Genomic DNA, 15233 nt, shown 5'->3' on the forward strand with positions numbered 1-15233 from the left:
CCATCTTGTTTTTCTGTCCTGGTGAGAAGCTTCCAAGGAGAAGGCCTAGCTTGCCTTTCCTGGTTTGGAGCCCCACTTCAGCAGGACAGCCCCCTGTTTAGGAGTCCTGAGAGGGGCAGGAATATAAACTTCCTTGTCTTTAGTCACGTTAAGTAATGCTTTAACTACCTCAACCCAAGGGTTGGGGTTTGGATACCCCTCCAGAATAATGCCATCAGTCCAGGGGCATGCACTCCTACCCCTTTTCTGTTCAGACCTGCAGGTGTTACTTACATTCTCTTGATCATGACCCAAATCCTCTCCCTTCCTCATCACCACTTGTAAGTTCAAAAGATTTGAGGGATGATCAAGGAAGCAAATATAAGCATGAGGTTGCAGTAGCACGCAACAAGCTTTATTTGAGTGACGCTTTGATAGGGTTACATGGGGGAGTTTCCTCACAGCATAAGAACATCTAGTTATGGTGTATGGGCCACTACCCAGAAGGAGAGGAAGGTAAGGGAACCACCAAAGGATAGAGAGATGGGGATGGGGTTTATGTGCCTAAGTCAAGTGTCAGCAACTCAGTGGGGATTCTCTGAGTTATAGAGCTCCAAAGGGCAATCGAAGTTTGTAGTGTGGGAAACTGGGCACCGTTCCCTCTAAATTTTTTTGATGACATTTTTATAGCCTTGGATGGTGTCTTCACATGTATGTGCTGATCCACACTCTGCTGAAGAACCAAGATTCTGAAAGTCTCTGGGATTTTTTTCCTGTGAAGCTCTCTACTCTCTGGTACTCTGACCTATGACTTTCCTGTCTCCTTAACTGAGAGAGTTCTCTATGCTCTGTCTCATTTCCCTTTCATTGTATTGTGATCTGTAACCTTCTCAAAACAGTTAGCTGTCAGGGTCATTATCCTTTATTGTCTGATTCCCAATTGCCTTGAAAACTGTTGTTTCATATATTTGGTTTCTCTTTTGTTGTTTCAGATGGAAGATTAAATCTGTTACTCCATATTTTTCAGAAGCAGCATTCTATGAATTAAAAAAAATGTCTAAAACTGCTTTCTAAACTTTTTTGGTTTTTATTCCTGCCTAAGTCCTAAACATAAGTGTTGCTCAGCCTTGTATCATTTTCATCCTATGCATTATCTCTAGTTGAATTCATCCTCTTTCTTTGACTCACTTAACATCTATGTACAGGTGACCTCTGAATCTCTAGCTATAGCCTGATTGTCTCAGAATTCCACACTCTTTATCCAGCTGACTGTGTGTTAAGCAGTTTCACTTAGATGTCTCAGGGAACCTCAAATTCATCAGGTCCCAAACTCACTATCATTATTTATATCAAACTTGCTCCTCCTTTTGTATGACCTTTTTCAGCAAGTGGTACCATTCTCCAATCAATTGTTTAAAGAAAAAAAATAAACAGGTAAATAAACCCTTTGGATTCATCCTGAAATCCTCCCTTTCCTTGTTCTCAGGCTAGCTAATCCATAAGACTTCTTTATTTCACTACACAAATGTCTCTAACATCTGTCCACTTTTCTCTAGCTCTACTTTCATCATTGTAATCCAAGTAAAAGATGATATGAATGGGAAACGTACTGTTGATTATGATTTTCTGACTGTGGTCTTAGCTTCAAATATCTGGGTGCTAGTCTGAAGAGAGTAATTTACAATCATAGCTTGACATGACCCCCAGGGCTTACTAAGAACAAGCAGAACTGGACCTAGACATGCTAAAAGTTTCCTGAGCCACACTATCCTTCCTAGGAGGGATACTGGCCCATTCAGTCCAATGTCACTGACAGTATATGATGATGGAGTTAGTAAATTTTTATAGTTTTCAAGCTATTAAAGCTTCTATTAATCTTAAAGTGCTGACTCCTGGGAATTCTAGAGGATATGAAGATGGCCAGTAGATGAACCACAGCCTCAGAGTTGTCCAGGATTCCAAGTCCTCTGGGGCTTCTGAGAGGGTGGATTACCCTTACCTGAAATTACCTCTGTTTCTTTGTTACATCTTCAAATTCTTCACATACAGCAGTTCTTGTTTTTTTGTGCTTCCCCTGTACCCCACTCTTGGTATTTATTGATAAGGGCATAGACTGTGTTATCAAAAACTCTCAGGCTTGAACTCAGGCCCCACAACCTAAATGACAATGAACAAGTTATTTACTGTTGTTATGTCTCAGATGCTTCATTTGTAATATGGGCATAATAGTAACTATACCTTGAAAACCCTGACAGAGAATACTATATATTATGTGACTCCAGGATATAGGTGAAATAGTACTGTGGAGTGGTTAATTTGGAAAATTGATCCAAGAAATTAAAAGCAGATCCACTTGAGAATGTTAGAAAATTAAAAGAATATCTTTAATACCATTTCACATATATTCAAAGATATTTTCAAGCATTAGTATTTATACTTCCTAACTTTTCCTTAAGGCACTTGGAGTGGTTCAATGCAATTAAACACCAATATTTAACATTAGATCTTATTGGGCAATAATTCTGCTGAATTTATAGTCAAATAACATTTGTTGCACTTTTATAGCACCATAAAACTTAGATAAATGACTCATTGACCTAGACAAGGATCAAAGATTCTGAGATAATGACATTTTTAGTTATATCTATAAAAAATGATGAAATATTAGGGAAAATTTTCCTCTGAAACTATAGAGAGATGCAGGATTTTCTTTCTCATTAGAATAGATGTCTCTTTATAGGACATATCCAGGTTTTTTTTTTAAATTTATGTACTTAATCAACCAAAGTATGCATTTTATACAAGTACTTGGACCAAATCTACTATTCAACAGTAGTTTCAGATGTGAAGTTAGAAAGGCCAAGTAGTCAAATAGTATGCCAAAACAATTTCTTCCACCCCTGTATAAGAGTGTGATTCTGATCATTCTCAAATTACCATCATCTCTAACTAATGTCACATCATTAGTAATATAACAAACCATAACACTTGGAGTTATGGTCATCACCTAAATACTCTCTTTCAATAATAGCTAATATTTCTAGTTGCAACTTTAGACTAAATCTAGATGTAAATGTATTTGTTTGCCTTACGTGTTGATACCCTGTCAGTCAATAAAAGTATAAATATATATTCATCATAGGCAGAGTAAAATGCTGCAATAATTGATGATTGTAAAAGCTGTAATTAATGTTTTTATTTATTGAAGTATAATTAACACAGTGTTAGTTTCAGGTGTACAATATAATTTAATAATGCAACAAGCCTAGAAATTCAACATAAAAGTGTCAATTAACTGGATTTCTTCTGAGGCCTTTCCATGGCTTGTAGATGGGCACCTTCTTGCTATGTCCTCATACGGTCTTTTCTCTGTGTGCATATCCTTGGTGTTTCTTTATGTGTCCAAATTACTTTTCATATAAGAACCTAGTTAAATTGGATTAAGACTACTGGGATCTCATCAAAATAAAAAGCTTCTACACAGCGAAGGAAACAATCAACACAACTAAAAGGCAACCGACAGAATGGGAGAAGATATTTGCAAATGACATATCAGATAAAGGGTTAGTATCCAAAATCTATAAAGAACTTCTCAAACTCGGGGCGCCTGGGTGGCGCAGTCAGTTAAGCGTCTGACTTCAGCCAGGTCACGATCTCACGGTCCGTGAGTTCGAGCCCCGCGTCAGGCTCTGGGCTGATGGCTCAGAGCCTGGAGCCTGTTTCCGATTCTGTGTCTCCCTCTCTCTCTGCCCCTCCCCCGTTCATGCTCTGTCTCTCTCTGTCCCAAAAATAAATAAACGTTGGAAAAAAAAATTAAAAAAAAAAAAGAACTTCTCAAACTCAACATCCAACAAAGAATCCAGTGAAGAAATGGGCAAAAGACATGAATAGACACTCCTCCAAAGAAGACATCCAGATGGCCAACCAACACATGAATAAAATCTCAACGTCACTCATCATCAGGGAAATACAAATCAAAACCACAATGAGATACCACCTCACAAGTGTCAGAATGGCTAACATTAACAACTCAGGCAACAACAGATGTTGGTGAGGATGTGGAGAAAGAGGATCTCTTTTGCATTGTTGGTGGGAATGCAAGCTGGTGCAGCCACTCTGGAAAACAGCATGGAGGATCCTCAAAAAAAACTAAAAATAGAACTACCCTACGACCCAGTAATTACACTACTAGGCATTTATCCACAGGATACAGGTATGCGGTTTCGAAGGGACACATGCGCTCCCATGTTTATAGCAGCACTATCAACAATAGCCAAAGTATGGAAAGAGTCCAAATGTCCATAAATGGATGAATGGGTAAAGAAGATGTGGTGTATATATATATACACACACACACAATAGAGTATTACTCAGCAATCAAAAAGAATGAAATCTTGCCATTTGCAACTACGTGGATGGAACTGGAGGGTATTATGCTAAGTGAAATTAGTCAGTCAGAGAAAGACAAAAATCATATGACTTCACTCATATGAGGACTTTATGCGACACAACAGATGAACATCAAGGAAGGGAAACAAAAATAATATAAAAACAGGGAGGGGCACAAAACAGAAGAGACTCATAAATATGGAGAACAAACCGAGGGTTGCTGGAGGGGTTGTGGGAAGGTGGATGGGCTAAATGTGTAAAGGGCACTAAGGAATATACTCCTGAAATCATTGTTGCACTATATGCTAACTAATTTGGATGTAAATTTTAAAAAATATAAAATAAAATTAAAAAAAATTGGATTAAGGCTCACTCCAACAGCCTCTTTTTAACTTAATTATGTCTTCAAAGGTACTATCTCCAAATTCAATGACATTGCGTGGTACTGGGAATCTGGGCTTCAGGATAAGAATTTGGGATATTTGAATTGGAACACAATGTAACCTATAATAGTATTCTATAATCAACACATGGCAAACCTTGTTTTGGCTATAAGCCTAGATACTTCCCCCATTCCCATATTTTTTTAATAAAATGCAAGATATCATATCTTTTAATCAGTAATACTCTTTCAAAGTATTTATTTTTTAATTCAAGCATAATTAACCTACAGTGTTATATTAGTTTCAGGTGTACAATATAATGATTTACTGAATTTATTGATCAAATTTAGAAGTTTTTTTGTGACATCTTTAGAGTTTTCTCTATATAGTATAATGTCATCTGTGAATAGTGAGAGTTTTACTTTTCCCTTACAAATTTGGATGCCACTTATTTCCTTTTCTTGTCTGAATGCTGTGGCTAGGACTTCCAGTACTATGTTGAATAAAAGTGGTGAGAGTGGACATCCTTGTCTTGTTTTTGACTTCAGGATAAAAGTTCTCCCTTTTTTACCATTGAATATGATGCTGTCCATGAAATTTACATATATGGTTTGTATTATGTTAGGAATGTTCACTCTAAACACATTTTTAAAATTTTTTATTTTATGTTTTTTTAATTATGAAATTTATTGTCAAATTGGTTTCCATACAACACCCAGTCTCATCTCAAAAGGTGCCCTCATCAGTACCCATCACCCACCCTCCCCTCCCTCCCACCCCCCATCAACCCTAAGTTTGTTCTCAGTTTTTAAGAGTTTCTTATGATTTGCCTCCCTCCCTCTCTAACCTCTTTTTTCTTCCTTCCCCTCCCCCATGGTCTTCTGTTAAGTATCTCAAGATCCACATAACAGTGAAAACATATGGTATCTGTCTTTCTCTGTATGACTTATTTCACTTAGCATAACACTCTCCAGTTCCATCCACGTTGCTACAAAAGGCCATATTTCATTCTTTCTCATTGCCAAGTAGTATTCCATTGTGTATATAAACCACAATTTCTTTATCCATTCTTCAGTTGATGGACATTTAGGCTCTTTCCATAATTTGGCTATTGTTGAAAGCGCTGCTATAAACATTGGGGTACAAGTGCCCCTATACATCAGCACTCCTTTATCCCTTGGGTAAATTCCTAGCAATGCTATTTCTGGGTCATAGAATAGATCCATTTTGAATTTCTTCAGGAACCTCCACACTGTTTTCCAGAGCAGCTGTACCAGTTTGCTTTCCCACCAACAGTGCAAGAAGGTTCCCGTTTCTCCACATCTTCCCCAGCAACTATAGTCTCCCGTTTTGTTCATTTTAGCCACTCTGACTGGTGTGAGATGGTATCTGAGTGTGGTTTTGATTTGTATTTCCCTGATGAGGTGTGACATTGAACATCTTTTCATGTGCCTGTTGGCCATCTGGATGTCTTCGTTAGAGAAGTGTCTACTCATGATTTCTGCCCATTTCTTCACTGGATTATTTGTTTTTCAGGTGTGGAGTTTGGTGAGTTCTTTATAGATTTTGGATACTAGCCCTTTCTCCGATATGTCACTTGCAAATATCTTTTCCCATTCCATTGGTTGCCTTTTAGTTTTCTTGACTGTTTCCTTGGCAGTGCAGAAGCTTTTTGTCTTCACGAGGTCCCAATAGTTCATTTTTGCTTTTAATTACTTCCCTTGCCTTTGGAGATGTGTCAAGTAAGAAATTGCTGCGGCAGAGGCCAGAGAGGTTTTTTCCTGCTATCTCCTCTAGGGTTTTGATGGTTTCCTGTCTCACATTCAGGTCCTTCATCCATTATGAGTTTATTTTTGTGAATGGTATAAGAAAGTGGTCTAGTTTCATCCTTCTGCATGTTGCTGTCCAGTCCACCTGGCACCATTTGTTAAAAACACTGTCTTTTTTCCATTGGATATTCTTCCCTGCTTTGTCAAAAATTAGTTGGCCATACTTTTGTGGGTCTAATTCTGGGGTTTCTATTCTATTCCATTCCATGTGTCTGTTTTTGTGCCAATACCATGTTGTCTTGATGATTAGAGCTTTGTAGTAGAGGCTAAAGTCTGGGATTGTGATGCCTCCTGCTTTGGTGGTCTTCTTCCAAATTACTTTGGCTATTCGGGGCCTTTTGTGATTTTCATACAGATTTTAGGATTGTTTGTTCTAGCTTCGAGAAGAATGCTGGTGCAAATTTGGGATTGCATTGAATGTGTAGATAGCTTTGGGTAGTATTCACATTTTAACAATATTTATTCTTCCAATCCATGGGCACGGAATGTCTTTTCATTTCTTTGTGTTTTCTTCAATTTTCTTCATAAGCTTTATATAGTTTACAGCATACAAATCTTTTACATCTTTTTTTCTAGGTTTATTCCCAGGTATTTTATAATTCTTGGTGAAATTGTGAATGGGATCAGTTTCTTTATTTGTCTTTCTGTTGCTTCATTATTAGTGTATAAGAATGCAACTGATTTCTGTACATTGATTTTTGTATCCTGGGACTTTGCAGAACTCATGTATCAGTTCTAGCAGACTTGTGGTGGAGTCTATCAGGTATTTCATGTATAATATGTAATCTGCAAAAAGTGAAAGCTTGACTTCATCTTTGCCAATTTTGATGCCTTGGATTTCCTTTTGTTGTCTGATTGCTGATGCTAGCACTTCCAACATTATGTGAAACAACAGCGGTGAGAGTGGACATACCTGTCGTGTTCCTGATCTCACAGGGGAAGCTCTCAGTTTTTCCCCGTTGAGGATGATGTTAGCTGTGGGCTTTTCATAAATGGCTTTTATGATGTTTAAGTATTTTCCTTCTATCCCGACATTCTCGAGGGTTTTTATTAAGAAAGGATGCTGAGTTTTGTCAAATGCTTTTTCTGCATCGATTGACAGGATCATATGGTTCTTATCTTTTATTAATGTGATGTATCACATTGATTGATTTACAAATGTGGAACCACCCCTGCAGCCCAGGAATGAATCCCACTTGATCATGGTGAATAATTCTTTTTATATGCTGTTGAATTTGATTTGCTAGTGTCTTATTGAGAATTTTTGCATCCATATTCATCAGGGATATTGGCCTGTAGTTCTCTTTTTTTGCTGGGTCTCTGTCTGGTTTAGGAATCAAAGTAATATTGGCATCATAGAATGAGTCTGGAAGTTTTCCTTCCCTTTGTATTTTTTGGAACAGCTTGAGAAGGATAGGTATTATCTCTGCTTTAAATGTGTGGTAGAATTCCCCTGGGAAGCCATGTGGTCCTGGACTCTTATTTGTTGGGAGATTTTTGATAACTGATTCAATTTCTTCGCTGTTTATGGGTCTGTTCAAGCTTTCTATTTCTTCCTGTTTTAGTTTTGGGGAGTGCGTGAGTGCTTAGGAGTTTGTCCATTTCGTCCAGGTTGTCCAGTTTGTTGGCATATACTTTTTCATAGTATTCCCTGATAATTGCTTGTATTTCTGAGGGATTGGTTGTAATAAGTCCATTTTCATTCATGATTTTATCTATTTGGGTCATCTCCCTTTTCTTTTTGAGAAGCCTGGCTAGAGGTTTATCAATTTTGTTTATTTTTTCAAAAAATCAACTCTGGGTTTCATTGATCTGCTCTACAGTTTTTTTAGATTCTCTATCGTTTATTTCTGCTCTGATCTTTATTATTTCTCTTCTTCTGCTGGGTTTGGGGTGTCTTTGCTGTTCTGCTTGTATTTGCTTTAGGTGTGCTGTTAGATTTTTTATTTGGGATTTTTCTTATTTCTTTTTTTTTTTTAATTTTTTTTCAACGTTTTTTATTTATTTTTGGGACAGAGAGAGACAGAGCATGAATGGGAGAGGGGCAGAGAGAGAGGGAGGCACAGAGTCGGAAACAGGCTCCAGGCTCCGAGCCATCAGCCCAGAGCTTGATGCGGGGCTCGAACTCACGGACCGCGAGATCGTGACCTGGCTGAAGTCGGACGCTTAACCGACTGCGCCACCCAGGCGCCCCGAATTTTTCTTATTTCTTGAGATAGGCCTGGATTGCAGTGTATTTTCCTCTCAGGACTGCCTTCACTGCATCCCAAAGCATTTGGATTGTTGTATTTTCATCCTCATTTGTTTCCATGTATTTTTTAATTTCTTCTCTAATTGCCTGGTTGATCCTTTCATTCTTTAGTAGGGTGATCTTTAACCTCCATGCTTTTGGAAGTTTTCCAGACTTTTTCCTGTGGTTGATTTCAAGCTTCATAGCATTGTGGTCTGAAAGTATGCATGGTATGATCTCAATTCTTTTATACTTATTAAGGGCTGCTTTGTGACCCAGTATGTGATCTATCTTGGAGAATGTTCCATGTGCACTTGAGAAGAAAGTATATTCTGTTTCTTTGGGATGAAGAGTTTTAAATATATCGGTCAAGTCCATCTGATCCAATGTCTCATTCAGGCCCTTGTTTCTTTATTGACCGTGTGTCTAGATGATCTATCCATTTCTGTAAGTGGGGTGTTAAAGTCCCCTGCAATTACCACATTCTTATCGATAAGGTTGCTTATGTTTATGAGTAATTGTTTTATATATTTGGGGGCTCCCGTATTTGGTGCATAGACATTGATAATTGTTAGCTCTTCCTGATGGATAGACCCTGTAACTATTATATAATGTCCTTCTTCATCTCTTGTTACAGCCTTTAATTTAAAGTCTAGTTTGTCTGATATAAGTATGGCTACTCCAGCTTTCTTTTGGCTTCCAGTCGCATGATAAATAGTTCTCCATCCCCTCACTCTCAATCTAAAGGTGTCCTCAGGTCTAAAATGAGTCTCTTGTAGACAGCAGATAGATGGGTCTTGTTTTTGTATCCATTCTGATACCCTATGTCTTTTGGTTGGAGCATTTAGTCCATTTACATTCAGTGTTATTATAGAAAGATATGGGTTTAGAGTCATTGTGATGTCTATAGGTTTCATGCTTGTAGTGATGTCTCTGGTACTTTGTCTCACAGGATCCCCCTTAGGATCTCTTTTAGGCCTGGTTTAGTGGTGATGAATTCCTTCAGTTTTTGTTTGTTTGGGAAGACCTTTATCTCCCCTTCTATTCTGAATGACAGACTTGCTGGATAAAGGATTCTCAGCTGCATATTTTTTCTGTTCATCACATTGAAGATTTCCTGCCATTCCTTTCTGGCCTGCCAAGTTTCAGTAGATAGATCCGTCACTAGTCTTATTGGTCTCCCTTTATATGTTAGAGCGTGTTTATCCCTAGCTGCTTTCAGAATTTTCTCTTTATCCTTGTCTCTTGCCAGTTTCAGTATGAGATGTCATGCAGAAGGTTGATTCAAGTTACGTCTGAAGGGAGTTTTCTGTGCCTCTTGGATTTCAGTGCCTTTTTCCCTACCCAGATCAGGGAAGTTTTCAGCTATGATTTGTTCAAGTACACCTTCAGCCCCTTTCTCTCTCTCTTCCTCTTCTGGAATTCCTATTATACAGATATTATTGCGCTTGGTTGCATCACTTAGTTCTCTAATTCTCTCCTCATACTCCTGGATTTTTTTTATCTCTTTTTCTCAGCTTCCTCTTTTTCCATAATTTTATCTTCTAATTCACCTATTCTCTCCTCTGCCTCCTCAATCCGTGCTGTGGTGGCCTCCATTTTATTTTGCACCTCATTTATAGCATTTTTTAGCTCCTTATGGCTGTTTCATAGTCTCTTGATATCTGTAGGAATAGGTTCTTGCCTTCCTCTATACTTTTTTCAAGCCCAGCAATTAATTTTATGACTATTATTCTAAATTCATGGTTCGTTGGGTTGCTTAAATCGTTTTTGATCAATTTGTTAGCTGTCGCTGCTTCCTGGAGTTTCTTTTGAGGAGAATTCTTCTGTTTTGTCATCTTGGGTAGTCCCTGTGGTGGCTCTCAACTGCAGGGCACTTCCCCTGTCCTGTCTGGAGTAACTTGTGTTGGTGGGTGGACTGCAGTCAGACCCAATGTCTGCCCCCATCCCACTGCTGGAGCCACAGTCAGACTGGTGTGTACCTTATGTTCCCCTCTTCCAGGGGCAGGACTCACTGTGGAGTGCTGTGGCCCCTGTCTTGGCTACTTGCATACTGCTAGGCTTGTGGTGCTGCTTTGATGGGATCTGATGTATTAGCAGGGGTGGATCTGCAAGGTGCACAGGGGCGGGAGAGGCAGGGTTAGGTCGCCTTTCTGTCTGTGGTCCCCTATGGGAGGGGCCCTGCAGCACCAGGAGGGAGGCAGACCCTTCAGAGGGATGGATCCACAGAAGCACAGCTTTGGGTGTTTGTGCGGTGCAAGCAAGTTCAGTGATGGGAACTGGTTCCCTTTGGGATTTTGTCTGGGTGATGGGAGAAGGAGAGGGTTCTTGCCAGCGCCTTTGTTCCCTGTTTCTGAGCTGAACTCTGTCTTCTAGGACTCAACACCTCTCCCTCCCGGTGTCCTCTCACCCTCCCTCTCTATGAGCAGAGCTGTTGACTTATAACATTCTAGATGTTAAATCCTGCCGGCTGTCAGAACTCACGCAGTCTTGTCCCTTTGCTTTTGCAAGTCAGACTTGGAGGCTCTGCCTTGGTGGGTGGGCTGCCCCTCCACCACCCTGGCTCCCTTATATCAGCCCATGTAGTGCGTACTGCCTCTCCACCCTTCCTACCCTCTTCTGTGGGCCTCTTGTCTATGCTTGGCTCTGGAGAGTCTATTCTGCTAATCTTATGGCAGTTTTCTAGGTTATTTAGGCAGATGTGGGTGGGATCCAAGTGATCAGTAGGACGCGGTGAGCCCAGTGTCCTCCTATGCCACCATCTTCTCTCTAAACACATTTTGTTGAGAATTTTTATCATGAACAGATGTGCTTTGTCAAATGCTTTTTCTGCATTTATTGAAATGATCATATGGTTTTTATCTTTTCTCTTTTTAATGGGATCTATCTTCTTAATTGATTTGTAAATCTTGAAACACACTTGCACCCTTTAAACACCTTGCATCCCTGAAATAAATCCCATTTAATTGTGGTGAATGATTTTTAAAAATGTTTGTTGGATTTTGTTTGCTATTATTTTGTTGAGGATTTTTGCATCTATGTTCATCAGACATATTGGTCTTTAGTTTTCTTTTTTCTTTCTTTCTTTCTTTCTTTCTTTCTTTCTTTCTTTCTTTCTTTCTTTTTGTAGTGTCTTTATCTGGTCTGGGTATCAGGATAATGTGGCCTCATAGAATGAATATAGATTACTTTTTTATTTTCTGGTTTTTTTTGGACTAGTTTGAGAATAGGTATTAACTCTTAATTTTTTAAAAGTTTTTATTTAAATTACAGTTATTTAACATACAGTGTAATATTAGTTACAGGTACACAATACATTGATTCAACACTTCCATACATGTTTGGTAGAATTCACCTATGAAGCCATCTGGTCCTGGACTTTTGTGTGCTGGGAATTTTTTGATAAGTGACTCAACTTCATTGCTAAGAATTGTTCTGTTAAAATTTTCTATTTCTTCCTGATTCAGTTGTGGAGGTTATATGTTTCTAGGAATTTATCCATTTCTTCTAAGTTGTTCAATTTATTGGCATATAGTTTTTCACAATATTCTTTTATAATTCCTTGTATTTTTTGGTGTTGGTTGTTTTCTCTCCCCTTTCATATCTGATTTTATTTATTTATTTATTTATTTGAGCCCCCCTACTTCTCTTCTCTCATTTTTTTGATGAGTCTGACTAAAAGTCTATCACTTTTGTTTATTTTTTTCAAAGAAAAGTTGCCTTTTAGTTTTGTTAATTGTTTCCTTCACTGTGCAGAAGACTTTTATTTTTATGAAGTCCCAAAAGTTCACTTTTGCTTTTGTTTTCTTGCCTTAGGAGACATAATTAGTAAGAAGTTGCTCTGGGAGCGTCTGGGTGGCTCAGTTGATTAAGGGTATGGCTTCCGCTCAGGTTATGATCTCACAGTTCATGAGTTTGAACCCCGCATTGGTCTCTGTGCTAACAGCTCAGAGCCTGGACCCTGTTTCAGATTCTGTCTCCCTCTCTCTGCCCCTCCTCTGCTAATGCTCTGTCTCTCCCTGTCATAAAAATAAATAAACATTAAAAAAAAGAAGCTGCTCTGGCCAATGTCAAAGGGGTTACTCCTACATTCTCCTCTAGGATTTTAAGGGTTTCATGCCTCAGATTTAAGTCTTTCATCCATTTTGAATTTATTTTGTGTATGGTGTAAGAAAATGGTCCAGTTCTATTCTTTTGTATGTTGCTGTCTATTTTTCCCTACACCATTTCTTACAATATGGTATTGGCACAAAAATAGACACACAGATCAAGAGATTAGGATAAGAAACCCAGAAATGAACCCATAACTATATGGTCAATTAATCTTCAACAAGGCAGAAAAAAATAACCAATGGGAAAAAGACAGAATGAAAAATTATTTTAGGGATTAACATACCTTTTAATATGTTTTTAAATATGTTTAAGGTTTGAAGTCTTTAAAGTTTGTAATTCCTAGTAAGAAAACATTATATGAATGAATAACCTAATGGCAAACCACTGTAAAATGTTTCAGTTGCATGTGGGGCAGAGATTATCTTCACAGCACCCCAGATTTCTCTATGAGAAGCTCAGAGGTACACTAGTTTGTATTATTGCAATGTCCATTAGGTGATCTAAGTTGCTTTCCCTTTAGCAAGGGCTTTATTTTTCAGGCCATTATTCTTTTTTTTTTTTTTTTTTTAATTTTTTTAATGTTTATGTATTTTTTTTTAATTAATTTTTTTTTCAACGTTTATTTATTTTTGGGACAGAGAAAGACAGAGCATGAACGGGGGAGGGGCAGAGAGAGAGGGAGACACAGAATCGGAAACAGGCTCCAGGCTCTGAGCCATCAGCCCAGAGCCTGACGCGGGGCTCGAACTCACGGACCGCGAGATCGTGACCTGGCTGAAGTCGGACGCTTAACCGACTGCGCCACCCAGGCGCCCCTCAGGCCATTATTCTTGACTTCCAAATTTGGCTGACGATTTACTGATGAAATTCACAACCTTTGGGTTGCTCTGATATTTTTACATATTTGCTGGGTTCTAGGCCACATCCTAGAAGGACACCATAACTTCTGGATCTTGTATGACTGCAAGAACCTCTGGATCACTAAGAATTTCATTGAGCCCAGGCATTCTTGTCATTCCAGGCATTCCTCCAGAAAAATTATCAGGCATTCCCCCAGGAAAGCCACTTGAGAAAGAACTCTATGGAGCTCTTGATTATCCTCTGGTTTCTCCCTCCCTCTGGGCTCTCTCATTTTCTTCCCAAGCCTTCTTAATGCTTTCTATTTTTGATCTCCCTCTCTTCACATTTTCGCTCATACTTCCTCTGATGTTCAGCAATTTTCTGGGTCCTTGGTTGAATTTTTTCAGCATCACACCAGCATCCTCATCATAATCCAGTTTACAAGCAAGGGCAAAATAGGTGCTTCTTCTTCTTAATGGCCCAGAAGTCTGTGTGCTTTCTGCCACAGACTTATGAGGCTGAACTGAATCAGGATTTATTTCAATAGTTCTGTCACAGCCTTGGATAGCAGCATTTGGCTTCTGTAATTTGAGGAAGACACTGTCTCATTTGGGATGCAGAATGGCCAAGTGAGAATTCAGCTTGATGGCATCTATGAACAAGTCAATGGCTTTATATAGTTCACCATCATTTAGGGCATTGATAGCTGTAACTTTTTTTTTTATCATTTGCCTGATCCATCATTTCCTCATTTATCTCTACATTTTCATCTTCCATTTCCTCAGGGGCATCAGTATCTGGTTCAATCACGACTTCATTGTCAATTTCTATATCACTTTCTTAATTTTATGGTTCGTTTCTCTTTATGTTTTCTTCTGTCTTCTGATTTACTTTTATGAGTAGCAGATGGTATTTTACCTCCCATGTTATCCACCCATTACCCCAGGAAGCACACTTCCTTGGTGTGCAGGATGCTTGGATCCTACTTACACAGTTGCATGAAGGCCCAAAAGTCACTCACGTTGTAGGCGTCCATGGTCCAGAGGCTGTGGCAGATGGCAGGTACAGCTAAGGTTGCAACCTGATTCCAGGCATGATTACTAGCTCAGCATGACTGTGCAGAAGGGCCAGAATGAGAATTTTTTAAAAAATCTTACAATTGCACCCAAAAGAATAAAATACTTAGAAATAAATATAACCAAGTAAGTGAAAGACCTATACTCTGAAAAGCATAAAACACTTATGAATGAAATTGAAAATGGTACAAATGAAAAGACATTCTCTGTTCATTAAGTGGAAAAATTAATATTGTCAAATGTCCATATTACTCATGGCAATCTACAAATTCAATGCACTTTCTATCAAAATGCAAACAGTATTTTTCTCAAAACTAGAACAAATAATACCAAAATTTGTATGAAATTAGAAAAGACCTCGAATAGCCAAAGCAATTCTGAGAAAGAAGAACAA

At 38.6% G+C, this 15233-nt stretch overlaps 1 pseudogene; it reads right to left on the reverse strand.

The window, feature by feature from the left end:
* Positions 1-13747: 13747 nt before the first annotated feature.
* Positions 13748-14914, reverse strand: LOC122477062 (annotated as a pseudogene).
* Between the last annotated feature and the right edge of the window lie 319 nt (positions 14915-15233).

The sequence above is a fragment of the Prionailurus bengalensis genome, chromosome X (assembly GCF_016509475.1).
Source record: "Prionailurus bengalensis isolate Pbe53 chromosome X, Fcat_Pben_1.1_paternal_pri, whole genome shotgun sequence".
In the NCBI taxonomy this organism is placed as follows: Eukaryota; Metazoa; Chordata; class Mammalia; order Carnivora; family Felidae; genus Prionailurus; species Prionailurus bengalensis.